Raw genomic sequence first — 12,973 nt, 5'->3', positions numbered from 1 at the left:
CCACATCAGTCAGAATGGCTAAAATTAACAAGTCAGGAAATGACAGATGCTGGCGAGGATGCGGAGAAATGGGAACCCTCCTACACTGTTGGTGGGAATGCAAACTGGTGCAACCACTCTGGAAAACAGCATGGAGTTTCCTCAAAAAATCGAAAATAGAGCTACCATCCACCCCAGCAACGGCACTATTGGGTATTTATCCTAAATATACAAACGTAGTGATCCGAAGGGGCACGTGCACCCAAAAGTTTAGAGCAGCAATGTCCACAATACCCAAACTATGGAAAGAACCTAGATGTCCTCCAACAGATGACTAGATAAAGAAGATATGGTATATATATACAATGGAATACTATGCAGCCATCAAAAAATGCAATCTTGGAAGATGGCGGAGGAGTAGCAGGCTGAGACTACTTCAGGTAGCAGGAGATCAGCTAGATAGCTTATCTAAATATTGCAAACACCTACAAATCCAACAGGAGATCGAAGAGAAGAAGAACAGCTATTCTAGAAACAGAAAATCAACCACTTTTTGAAAGGTAGGACTGGCAGAGAAGTGAATCCAAAGTGACGGGAAGATAGACCACGGGGGAAGGGGCCAGCTCCTGGCAAGCGGCAGAACAACAGAGCACAAAATCAGGACTTTTAAAAGTCTGTTCCACTGAGGGACATTGCTCCAGAGGCTAAACCGGGGTGAAGCCCACGCTGGGTCAGCGTGGCCTCAGGTCCCACAGGGTCACAGAAGGATCGGGGGTGTCTGAGTGTCGCAGAACTTGCAGGTATTAGAACAGGGAAGCCGGCTACAGAGACAGAGCTGAGGAGTGAGCTCTCAGCTCGGGGTTACCTTGAACTGGTCGCAGGCTCAGTGAGCTCGGAGAGTGGCTGGAGGCCAGGGAGACTGGAGTAACTGGGCGTTATTCTCTGAGGGCGCACTGAGGAGTGGGGCCCCGAGCTCTCGGCTCCTCTGGGCCAGAGACTGGGAGGCCGCCATTTTCATTCCCATCCTCCAGAACTCTACAGAAAGCATTCAGGGAACAAAAGCTCCTGAAAGCAAACCGGAGCTCAGTACACAGCCTGGCCCCTGGTAAGGGCGGTGCAAATCCGCCTGGGGCAAAGACACATGAGAATCCCTACAACAGGCCCCTCCCCCAGAAGATCAACAAGAAATCCAGCCAGGACCAAGTTCACCTACCAAGGAGAGCAGATTCAATACCAAGGAGGGCAGCGGAATTCCAGAGGAGGAGAAAGCAAAGCACAGAACTCATGGCTTTCTCCCCATGATTCTTTAGTCTTGCAGTTAATTTAATTTTTTTTTCTTTTTCAATTTTTTTTTCTTCTGCTAAATTTTTTTAACTTTTACCCTTTTCTTTTTTAACATTTTTAACTAGTTTATCTAATATATATATATATGTATATATATATATATATTTCTTTTTTATATTTTTCTTTATTCGTTTTCTTTTTTTAATTTTTTTTTTCTGAACCTTTCTTATCCCCTTTCTCCCCCCCCACGATTTGAGATCTCTTCTGATTTGGTTAAAGCATATTTTCCTGGGGTCTTTGCCACCCTTTTAGTATTTTACTTGCTCCTTCATATACTCTTATCTGGACAAAATGACAAGGCTGAAAATTTCACCACAAAAAAATAACAAGAGGCAGTACTGAAGGCTAGGGACCTAATCAATACAGACATTGGTAATATTTCAGATCTAGAGTTCAGAATGACGATTCTCAAGGTTCTAGCCGGGCTCGAAAAAGGCATGGAAGATATTAGAGAAACACTCTCTGGAGATATAAAAGCCCTTTCTGGAGAAATTAAAGAACTAAAATCTAACCAAGTTGAAATTAAAAAAGCTATTAATGAGATGCAATCAAAAATGGAGGCTCTGACTGCTAGGATAAATGAGACAGAAGAAAGAATTAGCGATATAGAAGACCAAATGACAGAGAATAATGAAGCTGAGCAAAAGAGGGACAAACAGCTACTGGACCACGAGGGGAGAATTCTAGAGATAAGTGACACCATAAGATGAAACAACATTAGAATAATTGGGATTCCAGAAGAAGAAGAAAGAGAGAGGGGAGCAGAAGGTATATTGGAGAGAATTATTGGTAAGAATTTCCCTAATATGGCAAAGGGAACAAGCATCAAAATCCAGGATATGCAGAGAACCCCCTCAAAATCAATAAGAATAGGTCCACACCCCATCACCTAATAGTAAAATTTACAAGTCTTAATGACAAAGAGAAAATCCTCAAAGCAGCCCGGGAAAAGAAGTCTGTAACATAAAATGGTAAAAACATTAGATTGGCAGCAGACTTATCCACAGAGACCTGGCAGGCCAGAAAGAGCTGGCATGATATATTCAGAGTACTAAATGAGAAAAACATGCAGCCAAGAATACTATATCCAGCTAGGCTATCATTGAAAATAGAAGGAGAGACAAAAAGCTTCCAGGACAAAGAAAAACTAAAAGAATTTGCAAACACCAAACCAGCTCTAGGAAATATTGAAAGGGATCCTCTAAGCAAAGAGAAACCCTAAAAGTAGTAGATCAGAAAGGAACAGAGACAATATACAGGAACAGTCACCTTACGGGCAATACAATGGCACTAAATTCATATCTCTCAATACTTACCCTGAATGTTAATGGGCTAAATGCCCCAATCAAAAGACACAGGGTATCAGAATGGATAAAAAAAACAAAACCCATCTATATGTTGCTTACAAGAAACTCATTTTAGAACTGAAGACACCTTCAGATTTAAAGTGAGGTGGTGGAAAACAATTTACCATGCTAAGGGACATCAGAAGAAAGCAGGAGTGGCAATCCTTATATCAGATAAATTAGACTTTAAGCCAAAGACTATAATAAGAGATGAGGAAGGACTCTATATCATACTCAAAGGATCTGTCCAACAAGAATATCTAACAATTTTAAAAATCTATGCCCATAATGTGGGAGCAGCCAACTATATAAACCAATTAATAACAAAATCAAAGAAACACATCAACAATAATACAATAATAGCAGGGGACTTTAACACTCCCCTCACTGAAATAGATAGATCATACAAGCAAGAGATCAACAAGGAAATAAAGGCCCTCAATGACACACTGGACCAGATGGACATCACAGATATATTCAGAACATTTCATCCCAAAGCAAGAGAATACACATTCTTCTCTAGTGCACATGGAACATTCTCCAGAATAGATCACATCCTCGGTCCTAAATCAGGTCTCAACCGGTATCAAAAGATTGGGATCATTCCCTGCATATTTTCAGAACACAATGCTCTGAAGCTAGAACTCAATCTCAAGAGGAAATTTGGAAAGAACCCAAATGCATGGAGACTAAACAGCATCCTTCTAAAGAATGAATGGGTCAACCAGGAAATTAAAGCAGAATTGAAAAAATTCATGGAAAGAAATGATAATGAAAACACAATGGTTCAAAATCTGTGGGACACAACAAAGGCAGTCCTAAGAGGAAAATATATAGCAGTACAAGCCTTTCTCAAGAAACAAGAAAGGTCTCAGGTTCACAACCTAACCCTACACCTAAAGGAGCTGGAGAAAAAACAAGAAAGAAACCCTAAACCCAGCAGAAGAAGAGAAATCATGAAGATTAGAGCATAAATCAATGAAATAGAAACAAAAAAAAATAGAAGAAATCAACGAAACTAGGAGCTGGTTCTCTGGAAGAATTAATAAGATTGATAAACCCCTGGCCAGATTTATCAAAAAGAAAAGAGAAAGGACCCAAATAAATAAAATCACGAATGAAAGAGGAGAGATCACCACTAACACCAAAGAAATGCAGACAATTATAAGAACATACTATGAGCAACTCTACGCCAACAAATTTGACAATCTAGAAGAAATGGGTGCATTCCTAGAGACATATAAACTACCACAACTGAACCAGGAAGAAATAGAAAGCCTGAACAGACCCATAACCAGTAAGGAGATTGAAACAGTCATCAAAAATCTCCAAACAAACAAAAGCCCAGGGCCAGACGGCTTCCCGGGAGAATTCTACCAAACATTTAAAGAAGAACTAATTCCTATTCTCCTGAAACTGTTCCAAAAAATAGAAATGGAAGGAAAACTTCCAAACTCATTTTATGAGGCCATCATCACCTTGATCCCAAAACCAGACAAGGATCCCATCAAAAAAGAGAACTACAGACCAATATCCTTGATGAACACAGATGCAAAAATTCTCACCAAAACACTAGCCAATAGGATTCAACAGTACATTAAAAGGATTATTCTCCATGGCCAAGTGGGATTTATTCCAGGGCTGCAAGGTTGGTTCAACATCCACAAATCAATCAATGTGATACAACACATTAATAAAAGAAAGAACAAGAACCATATGATACTCTCAATAGATGCTGAAAAAGCATTTGACAAAGTACAGCATCCCTTCCTGATCAAAAGTCTTCAAAGTGTAGGGATAGAGGGCACATACCTCAATATTATCAAAGCCATCTATGAAAAACCCACCGCAAATATCATTCTCAATGGAGAAAAACTGAAAGCTTTTCCACTAAGGTCAGGAACACGGCAGGGATGTCCATTATCACCACTGCTATTCAACATAGTACTAGAAGTCCTAGCCTCAGCAATCAGACAACAAAAGAAAATTAAAGGCATCCAAATCAGCAAAGAAGTCAAACTATCACTCTTCACAGATGATATGATACTATATGTGGAAAACCCAAAAGGCTCTACTCCAAAACTGCTAGAACTTGTACAGGGATTCCGTTAAGTGTCAGGATATAACATCAATGCACAAAAATCAGTTGCATTTCTCTACACCAACGACAAGACAGAAGAAAGAGAAATTAAGGAGTCAATCCCATTTACAATTGTACCCAAAACTATAAGATACCTAGGCATAAACCTAACCAAAGAGGCCAAGAATCTATACTCAGAAAACTATAAAGTACTCATGAAAGAAATTGAGGAAGACACAAAGAAATGGAAAAATGTTCCATGCTCCTGGATTGGAAGAATAAATATTGTGAAAATGTCTATGCTACCTAAAGGAATCTACACATTTAATGCAATTCCTATCAAAATACCATCCATTTTGTTCAAAGAAATGGAACAAATAATCCTAAAATTTATATGGAACCAGAAAAGACCTCGAATAGCCAAAGGAATATTGAAAAAGAAAGCCAGAGTTGGTGGCATCACAATTCCAGACTTCAAGCTCTATTACAAAGCTGTCATTATCAAGACAGCATGGTACTGGCACAAAAACAGACACATAGATCAATGGAACAGAATAGAGAGCCCCGAAATAGACTCTCAACTCTATGGTCAACTAATATTCGACAAAGCAGGAAAGAATATCCAATGGAAAAAAGACAGCCTCTTCAATAAATGGTATTGGGAAAACTGGACAGCCCCATGCATAAAAATGAAATTGGACCATTTCCTTACACCACACACGAAAATAGACTCAAAATGGATCAAGGACCTCAATGTGAGAAAGGAATCCATCCAAATCCTTGAGGAGAACACAGGCAGCAACCTCTTCAACCTCAGCCTCAGCAACTTCTTCCTAAGAACATCGCCAAAGGCAAGGGAAGCAAGGGCAAAAATGAACTATTGGGATTTTATCAAGATCAAAAGCTTTTGCACAGCAAAGGAAACAGTTAACAAAACCAAAAGACAACTGACAGAATGGGAGAAGATAGTTTCAAACGACATATCAGATAAAGGGCTAGTGTCTAAAATTTATAAAGAACTTAGCAAACTCAACACCCAAAGAACAAATAATCCAATCAAGAAATGGGCAGAAGACCTGAACAGACATTTCTGCAAAGAAGACATCCAGATGGCCAACAGACACATGAAAAAGTGCTCCATATAACTCGGCATCAGGGAAATACAAATCAAAACCACAATGAGATATCACCTCACACCAGTCAGAATGGTTAAAATTAACAAGTCAGGAAATGACAGATGCTGGCGAGGATGCGGAGAAAGGGGAACCCTCCTACACTGTTGGTGGGAATGCAAGCTGGTGCAACCACTCTGGAAAACAGCATGGAGGTTCCTCAAAATGTTGAAAATAGAACTACCCTATGACCCAGCAATTGTACTACTGGGTATTTACCCCAAAGATACAAACGTAGTGATCCGAAGGGGCACGTGCACCCGAATGTTTATAGCAGCAATGTCTACAATAGTCAAACTATGGAAAGAACCTAGATGTCCATCAACAGATGAATGGATAAAGAAGATGTGGTATATATACACAATGGAATACCATGCAGCCATCAAAAGAAATGAAATCTTGCCATTTGCGACGACGTGGATGGAACTAGAGGGTATCATGATTAGTGAAATAAGTCAATCGGAGAAATACAACTATCATATGATCTCCCTGATATGAGGAAGTGAAGATGCAACATGGGGGGTTAAGGGGATAGGAGAAGAATAAATGAAACAATATGGGATTGGGAGGGAGAGAAACCATAAGTGACTCTTAATCTCACAAAACAAACTGAGTGTTGCTGGGGGAGGGGGGATGAGAGAAGGGGGGTGGGGTTATGGACATTGGGGAGGATATGTGCTATGGTGAGTGCTGTGAAGTGTGTAAACCTGGCGTTTCACATACCTGTACCCCTGGGGATAAAAATATATTATATGTTTATAAAAAATAAAAATTTAAAAAAATGCAATCTTGCCTTTTGTGACTACGTGGATGGATCTAGAGGGTATTATGCTTAGTGAAATAAGTCAGTCAGAGAAAGACAATTATGATATGATCTCCCTGATATGAGGAAGTTGAGAGGCAACATGGGGGGTTTGGGGGGTAGGAAAAGAATAAATGAAAGAAGATGGGATTGGGAGGGATACAAAGCATAAGAGACCCTTAATCTCCCACTGAGCCACCCAAGTGCCCCAAGAGACCCTTAGGGTTGCTCGGCGGTGGGGGGGATGGGGAGAAGGTGGTTGGGTTATGGACATTGGCGAAGGTATGTGATATGGTGAGTGCTCTGAAGTGTGTACACCTGGCGATTCACAGACCTGTACCCCTGGGGCTAAAAATACATTATACGTTAATAAAAAAATTTAAAATTATAAAAAAATAAATGTAGATTATATGATGTCCACAAAAACTATTCATTTAAATGGAGAAGTCCATCACACAGTTTTGCTTCTATATCTTTTAATTTTCTAGAAAAATGAATCTCAAAATAATTCTTAGAGAACACTAATTCTTACTAATCATGATACAAGAATGCAAATTCTTTTACTAATTTCCATGTAAATGTATGTCCTAAATGGAGACTGCTTTTACCTGGTATTTCAGACAAAATTCTCAGTTTTAAGCAACAGAAATAGACTGCCTATTTAGGTAAAGATGACTCATACAGAGAATGCCAGGGTCCCAAAATCAATGGAAGGTTGGAGATGCAGTCTTGGAAAACAACGAGAAAATTAGATCTAAGGCAGCACTGGGAGGCCTAGAAAAGTCATAGAGCAGAATACATGGGTCAGCATATAAAGACTTCCATGACAATGAAAGAACTTCCACCGTCCTACACATCTTCAAGTTCAAAGTCTCAAGAATATCCAGTTGGCTAAGTCTTAGATGGCTACCTAGCTTGTGTGTCCACCCACCTGGCTGCTCTGGGTCAGAAAACATGAGGTGTAAATTCTCTTTGAACATAGGACCTCCTCCACCAAGAAACCTATACAGGATAAGAAATACCCCACCCCTAAAATAATGGAGTGTACTATTGGAGGAAGGGAAGTTGGATGCTGAGTAGCTAAAATAACAACAATAAGGAGTAGAAAATAACAAGGTGAATCGTCATTTAGGATTCACGTGACATAAATTAACATATGCCCTGGAATATGAAAATGAACCACCCATTGGGTTGATCTGTAACTAAGATCTTGTATTTTATTAAGATGATTTGAAGACATAGTTACTGCTTTCAGTTAATCTTTAAGGAAGACTTAGAGCTGATAGTTTTTTTTTTTCCAGATGTTAACTGGGAAACTCCTGATATCACTTAAACATAGGATATGTGTCAATTAGGCAATTATTAAAATCGTCTTAGTGAATAACTGGAAAGGATTGAATCCTATTGTTTTTTCTGTTTAACCAAAATTAAATAATTCAAATACCACAGAGAACATTACTAAGTTCTTCCCTTTATATTCTCCTTCTTTCTATGTCTTCATGTTCCTTCTTTTCTCTAAATTTCTTTCTCTAAATTGATGTCCCCTCCATGAGACACACGTTTTCAAGTCCTTCTGAGTAATGTTTTTGATCCAATCAGTAGACATCACTGAGTCCCTACTCTGTGCTAGTTTACGCCCAGAACTAAGTTACAAATAGAATGACGACACAGTCTTGATCCTCAGAAAAGTCACAGTCTAGCTGAGAAGTCAGACATAGGCCTGAGCTCAGAGAGCTCACAGTCTATTGCAGGAGATGGATACCTAAGTAGATAATAATAATTAATGATAGTGATACAGGCAGGACATTATGGGAGATACCAGGAAGGACTGGGCAGTAGAGATGAGGGGAGGATCAGAGAAGGCTCACTGGAGGAGGTGACATCTGAACTGGGGAAAAGATCTCAACACACCACAGGCAGATTAAGGAAGCAAACACAATGGACTGTGTGAAGATCACCAGAAGCAGTCTGGTTTTGTGTGGTTTCCCCTCAGATTTGTGCTTGTGGTTGTACTCAGTGTAATGGGTTTGCATAAATATGTGATGTTCTTGTAACCTTATAAAAACAGAGGGCCAACCGATAGTAAAATATGATGAGGCCAAAGCTGGAAGAGACTCTATAGAAGCAGGACAGGATGAGGGCAAAAGCAGAGGGTCTGAATCCCAATCCTTCCCCCTTACTAGCTATGTAATCTTAAGTGGGTGACTCAATTCTCCAAGCCTCAGTTTTCTTCATTTATAAAATGGAGAGAAACTTACATTAGGCTATTCATTCTAAGGAGTGAATGAGTAGAGAAAGGATCAAACACAATGCTTGGTACAAAAATGTTGTTCACTGACTACTATTTTGTTTTTCTCTTCTCCTCCACTTCCAGAAAATACAAACAAGGCAATTTCTTCTTGCTAAGATTGTGCACACTTGATTTCTCCATGTGTCGCCTAGGAGGGGTTGACACAGCTGAGTTTCTCATGGTTTTACCTAATTGAATCTGAACACCATCAGTATAGGTCAAAGCAATATCCAAGAACCATTTATTTCACACATTGGTGACATGTACTCTTCAGTAACAGGGGGCATATTCACGGGTGCTGCCATCACATCAGGTTAGATATTGCTCCTTTCTGAATTGTCAGTGATATTAGATTAGGAATGTTGGCTAAGGGAAAAGACATAACATGTGACTCAGCAGTTTGTTCTGGGCATATTTTTCTTCCTCTGCTTTCTGTGAGACCAAACCCATGAAGAGTTTATGGGTCCTTTTCAAAAGTTAAAGTCACAATTCAGGTGATTATAAATCAGGTTATAATAAATCAAATTAATAATTCCACTATAACAGTCATAAAACAACAAAGTAACACCCCACAGTATAAAAGTCTTGGTTTAAATAATCTATTCAAAAGATGCCAATTGAGGTTTTTCTCCAGCACTTACATGTTCATTTTTAAATCAAATAATAAGCCTTTTTTCTGAGCCTTTTCACAATTCAAGGTTCTTCTCTTTCATTCATTGATTCAAAAAATCATTAACTGAGTTTCTTTTGCTGGGCACTTATTCTAGTCACTGAATGGGTAGAAATTAAAAAAAAAAAAAAGACAAAATCCTTGTTCCTGAGTTTCTGTCTGGTTGGATAAACTATCTGAAGATGACACCTTACAAAATAATGTAGAAGCTGTTTTTATTTTTAACTTTCAGAAAGTATTAAGAAAAGCCCCTCCTTTCCTTTGCGTTTGTATAATTCTGCCCCACTCCATCTCAGCCCTGGTTGTGAGATTGCCTACTGTAGGTGCAGGCTAAATAATTCCACTGGATTGTCAAGGGTTATCAGCAAGGAAATCCTGGAGTCTTAGAAAGTCTTGAGAGTAAAATGTGACTGACAGATGTATTCCCTCAGTATAAAATGGAAAAATAAGAATCAAAGTCGGTTAGTAAGTGGTTGTCACCAGCACTGGAGATGGAAAGACAAACCCGAATATGACATGCTAGTGCTGGCGGCATTAGGGTGGCTGGACAATGCCATCTCATCCCAGTACCATTTTGCAAAGCAATTTTGTGCACCTTCTCCCATTCGGTCTTCACCACAGCCCATAAATATGGGGTTCTCATCCCCATTTCACCTAGACTAAGAGAAGTTGTGTGGCTTCCCAAGGTTATCCAGCTCACAAGAAGCAGGTCAAAAGGACAAATCAGAGGGACTGAGATCAGCAGAGCTCAGGAATTAAGGAAATACCTGGGTTGGCCTCTTGGTAGCTGGAGATCAAGATAGACCAGCTCAAAAAGAGTGGGATAGACTCATGAAGGAGAATGTAAAGGCTTGCCTGGGAACTGAAACCTACCAAGACTTTAGACTCTGACTTTCAAACCAGATGTTACTTTAAAGTTCATCCAGACAAACTTTAGAATCTGGTCCCTTCTCCAAATCTGTAAAGTTAAAGAATAGTCCAACTAGGTAAGAAGTTCCAGTGTCTTGACTCCTAGGCAAATGCTCAACTTCACCACATTATTTGCTGGCTAGAAAGGTCAGTGGAAGCTCAACTTTTAGTAAAAACTCGAAGGAGCCTGGACTTTGACAGTGGTTGTTCTCAATGAACCATACTTCCAGTGTTCATATACCCCTGCATTTTTTTCTTTCCCTTTGAATCGAAGCTGATTCTGTGATCTTCTTTAACCCATTGAACATAGAGGAATTGACAGGGTACCAGTTTCCTTGCTAAGCCTTAAAAGGACCTGGCAGCTTTCTTTTTTGCACACTGGATGAAGGCAGTCACCGTGGAAGAAGATTGACTATTTGGAGACTGCTCCCCTGAGAGATATCTAATCTAGCCATATGGAGAGACCACACAGAGAGGAACTGAGGCCCCTGGCTAACAGCCTCAGCTGAGCTTCGAGCCAACAGTTAACACCACCTTCCTAGCCATGAGAGTGGGGCCATCTTGCAAGTACACCCTTGAGTCCAGGTCAAAACTATCAGCCATGTAGAGCTGAGTTGAACTGTCTCAGCCAAGCCTTACCCAAATTAAAGGATTGTGAACAAATAAACAGAAAGGTTATTGGAGTGAGCCACCAAGTTTGGAGATGATTTGTTTACATACCAGGAAGTAGCTACAACAGTGAAGGTATGTGCTGGTGGCTCCAAGAATCTGGAACTACCAAATTTGGAAGACTTATCTCCTTCGTTGGACAGAGCCACACACTGCATCCACTGACTTATCTCTAACATCCTTCTGGTTCTAAAGTTCTTTGAGCTTGTGACTCCTTGTGGCCCTTCCCTATGACTAAACAAGCCTGGTGTCTGCATGATAAAGAGATTGTTGCCCCCCAGAAGGTGACTGGCCTGACAGGGATTCCTATTCTCACCAAGGATTAGAAATGTAGGTGACAAGAAGGGAGGGAGCCTGGTCTTCTAGAGGTAGAGGGATACAGAAGAAGAAGCTCTAAGAATTTGGGTGCTGGCAACAAGGAGAGAAAGCTCAGAGTCTGCCTCCATAAAGGACATTTGGGAACATTTACAGATTAACCAAACATCCATAGAAAAAGCACCGTGCAAGACTGAGATAGGCAGATCAACAGAAATTGACTTGAGAAAGTAACTTATGATTCATTCAGTATTAGAGGAAGCACTTTAAAAACTACTGGACCTGTAACTAGTTCCTGGCAGCTGGTGAGCAGGCAGAAACTTAGATGGAGTCTCCAGAAGAGTTTGGAAGAGCACATATCAATTATATCTACCACTAAAGTGTTGTGTGGCAACCAACCACATAACTGTAGTGGCATACACCAATAAACATTTATTCAGCTCATGAATCTGTAGGGTTTATCCGATCTGGGTCAGTGTTGGCTGCTCTTCACCGAGATCACTTATCTTGGAGTTCACAGCTGTTGGCTGATCTAGGGAGACCTTTGTTGGGACAATGGTGGTAACTCTGCTCTGGTCCATAGGTTTCTCATCCTTCCCCTGGGACCAGGGGACTTGCCTGGGCAGGTCCTTCTTGAGGCAATACCACAGGGCAGAAATGAGCAAACCCAACTGTACAAACGGTTTTAAGGTGCTGGACATATTTGCTATTATCCTATTGGCCAAAACAACTCATAAGGCTGAGGCAAGAGCCAGAGTCAGAGAGCAAAAGGAATGGATAGAGAGGTTAAGAATGATGACGGTTTATCCGTCTAGCACAGAAATTCTTTTGTAAAGATCAACCTTGATGACGGAAAGGGTAGCTTTTGGAAGGACTTCTCAGAACCTCTGTCTGATTAGGCAGCGTGATTAGCCCCTGAGGAACTGAAGCTAAGGAAACCTGTCTCTTCAACAAGCAGTGACTACTATCCTCAGTCCTTTTGTGACATTGTTGCAAGCACACTGTGAAGGCACACACACACAAGTTGTGTCTTTCCCCAATGTCTGCTTCCTTCAGTCATAAAGCAAGGTTAACAAATGAAAAAACATGCGCAAGATTCCAAACTCAATGGAATTTCATCACATATGTTAACTTGGTGTCTTACACATCACACAAAGCAAAGACAAGACAAGTCACACAGTAAAGAAGACAGAACAGGGTGGGAAATGAATGCACCAAACACGAAGTCAGTCTGTGAGTGTGCAGTTGAGGTAAGGCATTGGCCTGGTCTGGGTCAAATACAGGCACATGCTACTTATTATGTTCAGGCAGTGGAAGATCTCTGTTATGCTCAGCGATCAATAGGGCAGAGTGTTTGGCAGCAGCTGCCTTTGGGATGTGGTCAGATGTGAAAGGGT

The sequence above is a fragment of the Enhydra lutris genome, unplaced genomic scaffold (genome assembly GCF_002288905.1).
Source record: "Enhydra lutris kenyoni isolate GAN:26980312 unplaced genomic scaffold, ASM228890v2 scaffoldscaffold47, whole genome shotgun sequence".
NCBI classification, from domain to species: Eukaryota; Metazoa; Chordata; class Mammalia; order Carnivora; family Mustelidae; genus Enhydra; species Enhydra lutris.
Note: the sequence above shows the minus strand (reverse complement) of the source record.